This window comes from Setaria italica, chromosome VIII (genome assembly GCF_000263155.2).
Source record: "Setaria italica strain Yugu1 chromosome VIII, Setaria_italica_v2.0, whole genome shotgun sequence".
In the NCBI taxonomy this organism is placed as follows: domain Eukaryota; kingdom Viridiplantae; phylum Streptophyta; class Magnoliopsida; order Poales; family Poaceae; genus Setaria; species Setaria italica.
The window spans coordinates 3987395-4003147 of NC_028457.1; the positions used below are offsets into that span (position 1 = coordinate 3987395).

Genomic DNA, 15753 nt, shown 5'->3' on the forward strand with positions numbered 1-15753 from the left:
GCTCTGTTAATACCAACAACCCAGAATTACGTGGCCAACTAGAATCTATTTTTTAAACAGAATAAAAAAGGGGAGTTAATATAGGTAAAATAAACATTAGACTTTACGCTTGACATGTGGGTAAAACAATAATTTCGGCAACCAATAAGAACAAAATTTGAAAACTAAAATCTAGATTAAATGCCTCATGACGCATAAGGTTCCAAGACACACAGAGGTCTGATGCAAAGGAGAAAAGCTACAAATATAGGGTGCGTTTGGTTGGGTGTACAGCAGCGTACGTGTACGAGTTTATCCAGGATCGAACCTTGTCCCAGCGTTTGGTTGATTGAATTGTACCACACCATCCTGGACAGAGTTGTCCCAGCTCAGAGAATATTCCACAAATATTCTGAACCATACCGTACGCCCGAAATAAGCGGACCGCGGCGTCCAGAACGCGAAGCGCAACCCCTCGCGACCCGCGGGACGCCGCTCGTGACCCACCGCTCCTCCGCCTCTCGCGACTCCGCCGCCGGCTCTTCTTCCCCGACGCCACCGCTCGTAGGTCCGCTGCCGGCTCCCCGACGCCGCCGCTTGTCCAGCGCCCGTCAGCCCACTCCTCCCCCACCTCTTCGCCAGCCCCGACCGCTCTTCGCCGGCCCCGACTGCTCTTCGCCGGCCCAGACCAGATCCTCGCCGGCAGCCACCGGGCAAGGTATGATCCGTGGTTCCCCCTTTTTCCCTTGTGTTGCGCGAACCCTAATCTTGTCCTTCGATGGGTTTGCGTGGGTCAGGCACCAAGATTGGACCAGGGTTTGTGGCAGCGGAGGTAGAGGGATTGTTCTTGGCCGACTACTCTCTGATTCAAGGTACGGGGACCAAATCCTAGGATCTGTCAGTTTAGATGCATTTGCTCTTTTCTGTCAGTTGGATTAAACTCGAGCTGTCAGTTTAGATGCCTTTCCTACTTTTCTCTTTAGATGCATTTCCTCTTTTAATGCCGAAGCCTGGAGGCAAAGATATTGCTCAAACCACCATGGTAGAATGTTACATGTGAATTGCCTACTTTTCTGTTCATATGAAAAATTTTCTGCGAATGGAAAGCAGTCAGACAAAGTCTTCTATATTTTGGGTGGCATCTACCAAATTGATTCCACCTATGGGCCTTTAAGAATCGTAAAAGATTTCATGTTTGATTGTGGTGCATTGTTGTTGGGTGACTTGGTGTGCCGGAGCATCTATTGTAGTTTATTTTATAATAACATTGAATAAGATATGATGACAAACTATTAGATTTGCTTGACCATGGAGATGTAGGGTAACACTGAAATTCTTATTGCAAATGTTGCTCTTGGATGCCTCTAAGTAGTGCACAATGAGAAGAAAACAATAGTAACTGAGTGCTTCTTTGTTAGATGAATATATTCCGAGTATAATGGAGTTGTATCCTCTAGGTTAGTTGTATCCTCTAGGTACTTTTGGGCACCTGAATGGGTGTAAGGCGTGTAACTTCCATACGCTCCTACAAATGGGAGTTTGCACGCTTCAACTATTGCACACTTGCTTCGAGTGCAAATTATGAAGTTGCACATTGACCTGATGTTAATATAACTGCTGAATAAACAAACACAAGGAATTATGAAGTTGCACGCTGCTGAATAAAGATGTAGAAGGAAACGAGGAAATGAAGTTGCAGAAAAATACAAAGAAATAGGACTCCATTGGAGTTTTTCAGTTGCTTTTGGATCATCATGGACTCATGGTCCGGCCTTGCCGGCTTCTTATATTGTGAAATAATGTGCATGTTAGGCTTCTTATATTCTGAAATAATGTGCATGTTAGGCTTCTTATATTCTGAAATAATGACATTGTGTTTAGATGTTTTTGAATGGATATTTGTGTTTAGGGGTAGATAAAATAGTTCTGTCCTGACACTGTCTTTCCCCTATATGCTATCTTTCCCCTATTTTCTTGATCTCTAGTATATTTGTGCTGATATTACTGTTCTGCTACTTATTTTGGACCTAGCAGGATCATAAGGATGATGCCAACTTCCTAAACACACCATTGGAGCACTACCGAGAGATGGAAACAATTTTTGACAATGCTATGGCTACTGGAACGTATGCCAAGGGAAGCAGTGAAGCTCTTGGAATAGATTTCATTGATTTGGAAAAGATGGAGGCAAGTAATGGAGCTGCAAATGAACAAGGATGTGCTAGTGAAGCTCCCACGGAATCATGCAACAACGGTGAAGCCACAACGTCAAGTAATATTGGTGGTCAGTCTTCAGCTAGTAAACTACCAGCAACAAGGAGGGCTAGGATAGATGCTGATGACGCTGGACAATCTTCAACTAGTCAGCCATCAACAAGGAGGGCAAGGATAAGTGGTGATGATGATTTGGGATATATGTTGCTCAGCAGCCTTGAAAAACTCTCAGATCCTGTTGTGCAAACTGCTACTGCTTCTGTAGACAGTGAGCTCCCAAAAGACCTATATGACAATCTGATGGCTGTCCCCGGATTCGATGAAGCCTATCTGGTCCACTACTATGCTTACTTATGTGACCATCCTTCAGTAGCAAGGGCGTTCAACAGGTTGTCGGTGTCAAAAAAAATGGTATGGGTTGGCCGATATATCAAGAAGTACATTCCAGGTTTTTATGGGTTGGCCGATATATCAAGGAGTACATTCCAGGTTTTTAGTTCAACAGGTTTTTTAGTTGGGTTATTTTCTAATCTATTCCATAGACTCTTGTTTGTGCTGTAAGGTTGTCATAGTGCTTGCAGCTAGAAAAAAATACATGTTCAGCTATGTATTTGAAACAGTTCAGTTCAGCTATGTATTTGAACTTTTGGATAAATTATAGACATATTACTTAAACTTTTGGATTATATGGATTAGTCGCTGTAGCCTAATCTATTTCCCATGTCAAAGATATACAGCTCTTGTTGCCCTTATATGACTAACCTTGTGACAATTCATGAAAATACTGAAGGAGAGTATAATAGTCTTGAGCATCAGGTAGGCTTTCTTAAAGACACGTTGCTTCTATTATTCTGAGCTGGACTCTTTTTCATTGTGTGCTGATTTTTCTCCAGGTTGTGAGAGGTATTATTCTGAGCTGGACTCCAGAGTATGCTTTCCATTATGCCAAGGCCAATGGCCGGAAAGGGTCTCAGCGATCCACAAAGCCAATATTATGAGGAAGACGGATGGCCTTTTCCTGAAGGTTTGTGACCTACTGTTGTTCCTTCTTTTTCTTGAGAGGTTATGTTTTGTTCACTTTTGTTTTGCTTGTAGTGTTGCCGTGAAGTGGCAGAGAAGTACCCTGAAATTCAATATGAGGAGGTCATCATCGACAATTGTTGTATGACGGTATGTTCTATCAGTCGATTATATCCATTGTTTTGTTGATTATTGGGGCGCTCGTGATATTGGCAGCCTGCCTGAATCATCAGGCTTGTGCTGTTTGGAATCAATTATCTTTCTTACATGTTTTAGCAGCGCTAACAATGACTCAACTGATTATGAACTGCATCTGCTTGCAGCTTGTGAAGAATCCTGGTCTTTTTGATGTATTAGTGATGCCGAATCTTTATGGTGACATTATTAGTGATCTATGTACTGGTTTGATTGGAGGCTTGGGCCTAACACCCAGGTAGACTAGCTTCTATCAAGTTCAGTCAATTTGAGCATTGATATGGCGAAGGCTTACATCTGTTTGTTTGTTTCCCAGTTGCAATATTGGTGAAGGTGGCATTTGTCTAGCAGAACACATGTCAAGCTAGTTTTAAATTTGTCTGGCATTTGTCTTGGCGGGTTGTGAGAGGTGTTGTTGAAAGTTTGAAAATCATTACCCGCCAAGCTAGTTTGAGAGTGGCAGAGTATGCTTTCCATTATGCCAAGGCCAACCTTGTACATCCATCCAACCAAACAAGAACATGTATGAACCTGTACGTCTTATATACAAGCAACCAAATACATGTGGGTGTACCATCCCGTGCTGGATGATCCCATCCAAAATGCACCATTCTATCCATGAACCATTAAATTCAACAAACCAAACACACCCATATATCATTTGTTTGCACTTATATGCCACTCGCATCTGGTCTGGCCTATAATTAGAAAAGTTTTAGTTTTAGTTCCCTGCTGCTACCAGCTCGTACGTGCACTTTGAATCTGTATTGTGAGTATTGGCTGGCACACTGTTGAACTGATTATATTGATGATTGTTTTCAGCACTCCCTAGATGGCGTTGACAAGTGCCGTCCAGCAGCTATGGAACCGGTGGGAGATTCAATGTGTGGTGCTCGTGAGCTTCTCCTTGCAAGTCTTCCTTCTCCTCTTCTCGGGCATCCGGAAGCGCCACGCCTCCCACGTCCTCAGCCTGCTGCTGTGGCTCGCTTACCTGTCGGCCGACTACGTCGCGACCTTCGCCCTTGGCCGGCTGACGATCCACCTCAATGACCCGCGGCATCAGCTTGTGCTCTTCTGGACGCCCTTCCTGCTGCTTCACCTGGGCGGCCAGGAGACGATGGCAGCCTTCTCCACTGAGGACAGCCTGCTGTGGAAGCGCCACCTACTCAGCCTCGTCTCGCAGGTCGTCTTGACCGTGTACATCGTGGCTAAGTCCTGGCATGGCGACAGCAGCAGCAGCAAGCAGCTTGTGGCACCAGTGGCGTTGATGTTCATTGCTGGGACAATAAAGTACGTCGAGAGAGAACATTGGCGCTCATGTCGGCGGCAAGCACGATGACTCCCGGGAGCAGCTCCATAACTGACCATGTGCTCCACGTAGAGAGCGTGTCATCGACGATGCAAAGTCCTACTTCCAGAGGCTCAATGCACTTGTATCAAGTGCTCAAAGAGATGGCAAGCTAGACTACTACGAGGGCCTCGTAGGAGTGGCCGGGAAAGGCCACCGGATGTGTGTGCAATTCTTGACAGACATGACCCCTTTCCTGAACTGGCATAGCGGCAACATCATTGACCGCACTATCAAGAATCTCCAAGATTTGAGGAACCAAGAGCTCGGAACCCAGATCGCTTACAAGCTGGCTGAGATCCACCTCTCGCTCATCTATGATTTTTTTTACACCAAGTATGGGGTGCTTCAGTTCCATCTGAACCTGCTTAACAGCGGGGTCGAGCGGCTCATCACATTTGGTGCAACCTCCGCAGCGCTGGCTCTATTCCTCAAGGCTAATCTAGATGGACTCTTCTTCAATTTGAGCAGAGCCGATTTGATTGTGTCTTATGTTCTGCTAGTAGGTGCCGTCGCATTGGAGCTGTCCTCCACCGTCATGGCGATCTCATCATACTGGCCGTACCTACCCGGCAGGAGTCCATTGGGCGGCGATGGAATCCAATTCCCGGTAGAAGTACAATGTTCAATGTGGTGAGGTTTGCCAACCCAGTGGACAGGAAAGATGGCGCAATATAACCTGATCAGTGAGTGCATTCGAGGAAAGCAAGGTAACCTGTTCATGAAGGCCCTGCGTAAGATTGGCCTCGTGTCTGACATCACGCACGAACAAGTCTCTCCTGGCCTGAAGATGTTCGTCTTCAGCAAACTGCTGGGCATAGCGACCACTCGGCATGTGAGCCATTACTGGAAATGGGACTTTAGCACCTTCCGTGGCCAGTGGCTGCGGTGGGAGCTGGAAGCCACGGAGGAAGGAAGGTCGATAGACCAGACACTGCTCAACATTGAGGGTGGGCATTTCACGGGGATCGTTCTCATGTGGCATCTCACCACAGAGATGTGCTTCTACACCGACAACAAGGAGGATCCCCCATGCAGAACGATGAGCCGGCAGCTGTCCAACTATGTCCTGTACCTCGTCGCAAAGTGTGGCGTGAAGAGTGGCAGCAACGGTTATTTCGAGCTCGGTAAGCTCAGCCGCGACGTGAGGAAAGCTCTTTCTCATGAGCGTTTCTCCCGAGGGCGCCTGGAGCAGAGCAAGGTCCTCCTGTATGGTTACGAGGGGCATGGGTATTTCTCTGCTCGTGCCAGTGGTATCGCCAAAGAGCTGCTCAAGGTCACTTGCTCAACTCGGAGGTGGGAGCTCATCGCCACTGTATGGGTTGAGATGCTTTGCTACCTTGCACCCAACTGTGATACTGGGTTCCATATAAAGAAATTGAGCACCGGTGGTGAGTTCGTCTCCCAAGTCAGGATCTTACTCATTATTCTGGGCATTCCTTTTCTTCGGGACCCATGGCAAGAAGCCGAAGGTAATAAACTTTACAAACATCGCAACGTGCTGGCTTACAATTATAATTATCCATTTATTCCGTCAGTGTTTATTCGTACCGTACTTGAAGGGTAACACGATAGGTGGGTCTAATTCAATGCTACCTCTTTTCTATCTGACAATAATCAGTGTTTACATATACTGGTGTTTAGATAGCTTAGTTGCTCTGGTTTTCAGATCATTTGATCAGTTAGGTTTAAAGCAGGCCGGGAACAATTTTTAGGTAAAGATAATTTGCGGTGTCATTTATATAAAATTAGTTCTCAGGGTCGTTTGATCGAAGTGCCACAAATCGTTCCAAGCAATATGATTGAATGAGATTCAAAGATTTTGGTGGCCTAATGTTGTGCATTTTTTGAGGGTTGGAGTGTTTAAGCTATCCACTCTGGCGCATATGCACTTTTCATGTTTCTGGATATCCTTGCACGTAAAAATAGTTTTTAGATTTGTTTCCTTATGGTTCTTCAGATATATTCTTTTATGCAAAAAATGTAATACGTAGTTACTGACCTAGTTAAATTCATTTTGTAAATCAGCTAAGGATGACGCCAAGTATTCTGACTTCGTAATGTTCTAATTTCTATTGTGGATAACATGGGATCCCAACTCCAGCTTATTCGAGAAAGAAGCTCTCTATGCTGAGGTCTATTGCGTTGATGAAGATACAAGTATAGTTGGCATCCTTCGCAAAAGAAAAAAAGGTATAGGACGTATGGTTGTTGTGTAGCTTTGTCATGAGTCAGATTTTCTAAGCAGAAATCTTCTATATGTTGCGATAATAATTGTTGTGAAACACAAAAGATTCTCGTAGTGTGTACATGTTCAAATACGCACCCAAGTGAGACTCGTACTCTGTAAGCTATTATTGTAAGCACATTTTGTTTGAACAATTATCTGTCATGAGAATAAATTTCCATATATAAGAGTGAAATTATACCTATCAACCTAGACGTCGATGTAGCCCATGATATTTCTCACATGTTTTGGTGTCCTCTAGGGAATTTATCAATTAAATATATATTTAGGATGCCTTAACATCATGATAAGTCGAGAAGAGAGGATGTTCAACCTTTAGTAGATAAAATCATTAAGAGAAAGAGTTGCTGGTTGGAGGGGGAAGCTTTTATCCTATATCCAGGTAGAGTGCCTTCAATTAAGGCATGTCAGAGCTCGTATTCCCATTTATCTTCGCTCCTTCATAAAATTACCCAAATAGGATATTAAGCTCATAATTTCTCACATGTCACATTGCCTTTGGAATGGTAGTGAAAACAGTTCTGGTATTCACCTTGTCAACTGGGAGTGTGTCAGTTTAAGAAAAGGATATGGAGGCCTTGGTATACCTAACCTCATAGACCTTAACCTGTGTTTGCTCACCTCCTGGCTGAGAAGGTATTCTGAGGACAGGGAGAAGTTATGTAAACCAGTGATAGACTATATATAAATACAAAACTCAGAAACCTAATATTTTCTACAGTTCAGATATAGAGGCGTCTCTAATTTTTTCAAAGGTGTCCTTTGGGCCGCCAAAGCAGCTAAATGGGTTACAGATGGAAAGTTTGCAATGGGAGAAGTATTAGGTTTTGGGAGGATAGTTGGGTTGGTAATTCTGGCTTATCTGTCCAGTATTAGGAGTTATACAGAATAATGAATGAGCAGACAGCCACAATTGCTGAGCTATGGGATGGTTGTGTTGGATTATAATTGGATCAGAAATTTTGCTTTCCATTAAATCAATAAATTCCAAGAGCCCATGTTATTTTGTGGGAGTTATATGGTAATTACATTTTATAATAAAACCATACAGGAAAAGAGAGGTTACTTGACCAACTTAAAAGGTGTATCGTGACATCCACCCATTGAATAGTTGGCGAAGGGAATAATAGTGCCACACGCGTGCGCTCTCACTTGCTGAGCTGAGCCGAGGGCATGAGCGTGGGCGTGGCCATGGCCGTGGCGGCCGTGGTGAGGCGTGGCATGTGTGCGTGCGTACTGTGCCGTGTGCATGATTGGATTGAATTCAATCAACACGGTTTTAGAAACCGATTGATTCCCTGGTAATTGATTGGCGCATCAATGATAGATGAAAACGGTGGATTGATTGAGTCCGCCTTCCTTCTATTTGTGGCCTCGCTTCCTTCTTAAACCCGAACCCTCCCTCTCCCGAGACATCTGATCTCACCTCCTCTCGCGACTCTGCTGCGTAGCGCTCTAGCTTCCCCGTCTCGGTTGCATTGCGTGCACAGGAGCAGGCCTCCAGAACCATCACCTCCTCCGAGATTGGATAGGTGGGTGATAAGATTTTTGGGGGCACATCACCGTGCGACTGCTTTTTCCCGACAACAACTCCATCAATTGAGGGACTGCACTGTGTACCTCTTGTAACATCCCTACTTTTTATAACATTTAAAATACACACTTTTTAAAATTTTTCTTTAAACTAAACATATTCTCCTTTCCCCAAGTATTCAAAACATTTTTATAAATAAAACTTGCACATAATACTAGCATATGTGTTGCATTTGATTGCTATAGGAATACCATTTTTATAACACCCTTCTTGGATTAATATTTGAAAGAATTTCAAATAGCCAAACCCTATTCTAAATTCTTTCTGAATATCATTCAAATTCTTGACTAAATCTACACCCACACCTTCTCATCATCAAATCCTTTAAAACACCGAAACCTTAGGAATAATATTTCCATAATATTATTTTTCTCAAATCCTAGAATTAATATCCAAAGTTAGTCTGAATATGAATTCTATTTCAAACCTCTGAGAAATCCCTCCTCAAACCCAAATCTACCCAAACATCATCAATCTTAAAACCCTTTCAAAAAGCCCCAATTCTATGCCCTATCAAAGCCCCCACTTCAAATCTAAATTTGAGAACTATTTCAAATTTCACCTCAAAACCCATGCAAACAAATGCAAAACCATTTAAACTTTCAAACGGGCCGCCAACCCTCCTTCTGGCCCGTTTTCCCCGCCTTCGGCCCACCTTCCCTCAACTCCGATATTTTTTATCTATCGATAATGTAAAACCTTGGTCACCAGTCCGTCCTCCCCATCCCATTCACCATCTTCTTCCCTCAAGCAGCCGAGAGAAGCCACCGCAGGCACTCGATCGGTCCATGTCCAGCTACGGCTTTTCTCTCCTGTAAGCGTTAACCACCTAGATCACACTGTAACACAAACCCCTCCCGGTACTCCTGCCTTCTTCACCTGTGTCCAGTCCAACTGGCATTCACCACCGCCACCTCCGCTCTCCGCACGTCCAGCTGTTGCCTGGTCAGGCTGACCACAACTGCGCCGAGGCTGGATCTGTACGCCTCGCCTGCAACCCCATAGTGCAACAGATCCAGTTATGCGAACCACGTGGGCATTTGGTGCCGGAGGTCACTGAACTCGCCGTGTTCGTCAGGTCAGTTTCCTTAAACCATTGGTGCAATTATTCATGTATAAGCTCAGTCCCTTGTTAGGTACTCTCTCCGCTTTACAATGTCTTGTTCATATGCCATAGAAGACTGACTAACCATGTGAAGCTCTAACAGTAGCCAGTGAACAATTTACAGTTTAGACATAATTTCTGCCTCACTCTCTCATAGTCCCGTACAGACCCTTCTTTGGTAATTAGGAACTTATAATATCTAGTATTTTCTTCACATACGATTGCTATTTGCTAGCCTGATGCAGGTATATATCTGTAGTCATTAGTTATTCTCCTCCCTTTATGATTCCCTTCAGGGCCGGCTCTAAGGTTTGAAGGGCCCTTGAGCAAACCGTAGACTAAGGGCCATTTTCACTTAAATATTTTTTTCATTCATAACAAAAAAAGAAGATGGTAGTACTGATGATATGTACTTAATTCTTGAAAAATATTATCAATACTACAAACTAAAAGAGCAGCAAAATGAAATTAGTATGATTAATTTATTACTTCAAATAAGGACCAAAGTCCATGACTCCATTGATAAATGATGCTTTAGTGTTTGAAATAAACCTCCTTCATGCATTTTCTTAATGCAAAATTGTTAAGGACTTGTGTAAAGCACCCTTTAAGATTCAATAAACTGGTCACCTTCTTTTCTTTTTTTTATTTTCTGAGAACACAACAAATGCTGATTAGGATTCTAACACCTAAATAGCGAAGAAAAAAGATAGGAATTAGAAGTTTAAAGCCCTAGAAATCTAAGACACAATAACCTGCTAAGCTAAAAATTCACACGCCGACTGAAGGAGAGAAATATGAGGATGACTCGTTTGCCGATTGATTTGCACATGAGCGGTGAGGGTAGACTATTGTGGATCTCCTTTCCATTTGGCGGACAAGGATCAGTCGATCAGACAGCTGAATGGGATGGTAGGCGCAAGGCCGCATCACTTTGATTTTGCGGCGCAGGGACGAAGATGGACGAGTGCACGCGGAACGCGGATTTGTTTCTGCATCTGGCTGCTAGCAGCCTAGCCACTAGCAGGCTTGTCAGGTCTCATTGCCTCAAATGTAAGTACACCATATAAATATTTAGACGTATAACATCTAGGATCCTGGGCCCCTTCCTGGTATGATATTTGGCCTAATTGTGGTATTGCAGAATCCAGATCCTGCTATTCATGGCGGTGGTCTTGGATGCTTTGGCATCCTACGTTCAGAACATGCTGGCAGAGATGGCAAGAGATGAGTTGCAAATGCTGTTCGGGGTCTCCGGAGTCCGGAGAGATCGAGAAAATGGACATCAAGCTTGAGTACCTCAAGAACTTCCTCGCTGATGCTGACAGGATGAACATTACCGACCAGAGCGTGCAGGCATGGGTGCGAGAGCTTAGGGATGTCATGTACGAAGCCACAAACATCCTCGACATCTGCCAGCTCAAGGCCATGGAGCGGGGTAAGGGCCATGATGCAGGGTGCCTCAACCCCTTGCTGTTCTGCATGCGGAATCCCCTCCACGCCCACAAAAATGGCAACCGCGTCAAGAACCTTAACCAGAGGCTAGAAGAAATTAGGAAGCGTAGCTTCAACTTCGACTTCGTAAACCTCAGTTCATATGAGGACAGTAGCAGGAGGGTGGCATCCGCTCGTCTTCGTAGCCGTGAGACAGCTGGGGAGCTTGATGAGTCAAGTTTAGTCGGCGAGAATATTGAAGAGGACACAAGAAATCTGGTTGAGATACTGACAACAGAAGATCTAATAAAAGATGAAAACAACAAAATGATGGTTTTCGCTATTGTGGGAGTTGGCGGGATTGGTAAAACCACTTTGGCCCAAAAGATCTTCAATCATGACATCATCCAACAAGAATTTCCAAACAAAATGTGGTTGAGCGTCAACCAGGGACTTCGGTGAGACGGAGCTTCTGAAAAGAGCTATCATCGAAGCTGGGGGTGTGCCCACCAATCTACTGGAAATATGAAGAGCACGCTTGACTGAGATCTCAATTAAGGAGGCCTTGAATGGGCAAAAGACCTTATTGGTCATGGATGATGTTTGGGATCCTCAGGCATGGGAAGGTGTGCTCAAAACCCCCTTTGTCAATGCTGCCCTAGCTCATGGTTGCCGTACGTCCTTGTTACCGAGGCATGATGCAGTCGCAAGAGGGATGATGACAAAAAAGCCCTACCACCGTGTCAATAAACTTGAGCCCGAAGATGCATGGTTGTTGCTCAAAAAGCAGGTTCGTAAGAGTTAACCCATGCAAACAAAATGATTTTTCATTCATGCATCATGCTTTATAACTTATAACTGCATCAGATTATAGCTAATCTGCATTTTTAATTAATAGCAATAACCCGATTCCCTGCTGCCGCATTATTATTATTATTATTTCGCACATATGAATTTTACATCAGTAACTTAACCTCAATAAATGTGAAAGGACAAAATCTCGTACTTCAATATGTAGTAATGTTATAAAGCAGATGAAGACTCAATGTGGAAGTTGGTCACAATTTCCTAAAGCATATTCAAATTAGAATTAAAACTTTGGACTACATTTTATAAATTTTTTTGTTATGCTGGCAAGATCAAAATTTTGAACCCCAATAGGCAATGGCTTGGCGGCTAGATTCTTGTCGAACTAATTAGCAAACTTAGGATTCTTGCAAGAAATATCAAACTTAGGATTCTTGTCGAACTAATTATCAAACTAAGGATGACATCATCCTACTGCTGAGATGGATGGATCGGACTTAACCGAGACAACATCAGCTCAACAACAGTAGTTAAACGCTCAGGATCTGAAAGCTAATGACACGAGGGGCAAAGATAGAGATCTATCAGATCTAGTAAAGATACAATAATTAAAGCATACAAGATCATACTAGCCGATACGATCAGATAAATGGTGAGCTTTTGAAATAATTAAGAGATCGATGCGATTTAACTTAATCAGATCAAACAAACTCGATAACTAGCCTTACGATAAGAGGATTAAAATATCGGACTGAACCGAGAAAGTTTTGATACAAATAATGTAATGACCGATAATGACGGTACTTACAAGCCTGCCGGATGTCGAAGCCGATACAGTCTTGCTCGCTAGAAGAAACTCGGCGAGATTCTACTCTAATCCTATTCCTAGGGTTTGGTGGCATGAAGCTGAAAAAAGTTGTATTGATTGATTGTTGACTATTCTCAGTACAATGTCCTAGGTTTATATTTATACCTGGAACAAACTAAAGTTCTCGGTCACGGTGTGAGTCGTTACAATTATTTCTAGAATCTACCTAAGATAACTCTCCATGCTTTCCCTAATTTGGTGGAGACAAACGTGTCTGCATCGGGCTCCCTTCGCTCCCATCAGTTCTGGGACTCTGTCCTTCCGTTATTGATCCTGGTCAAAAACTAGCGTCAACAGAGGCATAACAGTTACACACGTTCTGATTCAGCATGTATAGTAGGTCAGGTTTGCCTAACGTGATTTGCTTGCAGCGGCTGGCTGCTTCGATTTCAATTAGTGGCCAGGCAAGCTCATTTCAGTTTCTTGATACGTAATGATATGTGATCAGGTGATCAGGTATATCATTTGAATTTTGCATTGCATGAAATAGTTTGCCTTGTATGTGCTAACCTACGTTTAGCCCGTAGTCTAATGTGTTCAATTAGGTTCTCTAATTAATTAACCCGATGGACAAAAGACTTTTGTTCGTGCATGTACGAGGAAAGTTCAGTCGCGTATTGTTATGTGATTCTTCTGCTGTCTGCTTGCGCACGTTTTTGACCCGTTTGGCAGAGCTCTAAGAGTTGATTTTCTGCTAAATCCAGCAGGAGCTCTGCCAAACAATTTTTCAGGGAGAAGTGATTCTCTGCTGATTTTGTAAAGTGATTCTCTGAAATGAACTAAGAGGATGGAAGTTGAAAAAAATAGCTTCTCCTAATTCTATGAAGTGATTCTGCATCTGATTTTCAGCCATAGAATCACTTCTCTTAATGAATCAGGTCCCGTAGAGAATCAGAATCAGATGGAACTCTACCAAACAGGCCCTGAAAAGGTCATGAAAGAGACATGATTTAGGGACCTAGATGACACTCGCTGCCAAGTTCATGTACCACTGGTGCATTTTACTCCACGTTCTGAATTCAGCATGTACTGTAAGTCAAGTGTACCTAACATGATTTGCTTGCAGCGGCTGGTTGCTTCGATTTCAGTTAGCGGCCAGGCAGGCTCATTTCAGTTTCTTGATGCGTAATGAGAAGTGATCAGGGTATATCATTTGAATTTTGCATAGCATGAAATAGTTTGCCTACTATGTGCTATTGTGCTTTGTTTCGCAGTCGTAGTGCAAACCTACCTTTAGCCCGGCCGTAGTCGATAATTAGCCCGATGGACGAACGACTTTTGTTAGTGCATGTACGAGGAAAGCTCAGTCGCATATCGTTATGTCGTTATGTGATGCTTCTACTGTCTGCTTGCGCACGTATGGAACCTTGGGGTACCTAGGAAAATTGAAAAGGTCGTGCCGGTCATTTCGCGATAATGAAAGAGACATGCCACGTAATGATCACGCACACTAGCCATGGAAAGGTCACATCAGACTCTTTGAATTTCCACCACTCGCCATGGCCGTTTCCAGATGTCGGGTGTGATGAGCCATAAAGGTGTGTGTGGGGGGGGGGGGGGGGGGGGGGTGTGACCCCCGCTGGCTCCGTCCCTGACTCGAGCGGTCGGCTTTACCAACTCAACTCGTCTCGTCCTCTGTCCTCTATCTCCCCTCGCGATGTGTCCTCTATCAAGGTATACAAAGGGCGCACCAGACTGCCATGGGAAGAAGACTCATCAGGAACTCAGTCTGAGCAACGACCACAGTTACAATGGGAGGCCAGAACAGGCTGCTCTTTGCGGCGCTGCTGCTCCTGCTCTGCGTGTCCGCGTGTCTCCAGGGTGCGCGCTGCTCGAGCAGAGAGGGCGGCGGCGGCGAGGGTGGCGAAGGAGGTGGGGGTGGCGAGGGCGGGAGTGGTGGCGGTGGATACGTCAGAAATGCAGTTGGCGGCGGTGGATACTTCAGCGGTGCAGCTGGCGGAACCATTTCCAACTGGCGTGACCCGCTTGGTCAAGGTGCTTTGAGGGTCTGCGGTGCCGCTCTCGCCCTCGCAGCCGCTGCGCTCCTTTGACGCTGTTCTTGGTTTCCTAGAGGCTAGAGGGAAATTTTATATGTCATGAGTTTAGTAGCATACGTGAGTATGACTGTATCATGCTTTTTATTGCAGCAATGGCTCGCTGCACTATTCACTAGCGAGTACATAGCCCTGTTAATTGGGTTGTAACCCACCAGAAAATCAATATAACCCACGTACTCCAATTCAAACCTCCACCATCAAACATCATACCACCCCAAACTTTCCAACACATAAGTTATATAAACTGCTGGTCACGTATGGTTACAACCTAGGGGCAACCCACGCAACCTGTCCACCTCCCGCATCATCTCCTCCACATCTGGTCTATCACTCTCTCTCGTAAGTTGATCATCACCTGACTAAGCCGCAGAGTACTTTAAAAGACAAGTTAATAGTTTGGACTAATGTTAACTGAAACTGAATGCAGGTTTATGTTTAATTCAAGCTCCTGCTATTGTTACAAGGAACTGTGATCAAATCGGATACCATCTCCAACAATGAGATAAGCTGAATGGCAGAATCATTGACAGAACATATGTCACATTATTAGACGACTTCATTTGTTACTAACCAACCATACCTCAAGGTAAATAGTAAATCTTATTAAACCTTAAGGTAAACATAAATACTCAAACCCACGGTGTATAAAACACCAAGCGGTGCAGAATAAACTGAAAGTGACGGTCATTGTGGTACAGAGTTACCAACATGGAAACAGACTAGTAATTAGAAACTGCTACTGTTACAAGCAACTTCAAAGTCCATATCTCTGTCAGACTACAATCCTAATGTTCATACTCATACAAGTCCATTCAGATTATATTTGGATCCAGGGCATGAGTGGAAATAAGGTGATATTGGAAATAAGGTTCCATTCATTACAT

General features: G+C 44.0%; 2 pseudogenes; both read left to right on the forward strand.

Moving 5' to 3' along the window:
- LOC101772655 overlaps nucleotides 1-3776 on the forward strand; it is a 25886-nt pseudogene extending 22110 nt beyond the window's left edge.
- Nucleotides 3777-10866: 7090 nt separating this feature from the next.
- Nucleotides 10867-15753, forward strand: part of LOC105914894 — a 41726-nt pseudogene continuing 36839 nt past the window's right edge.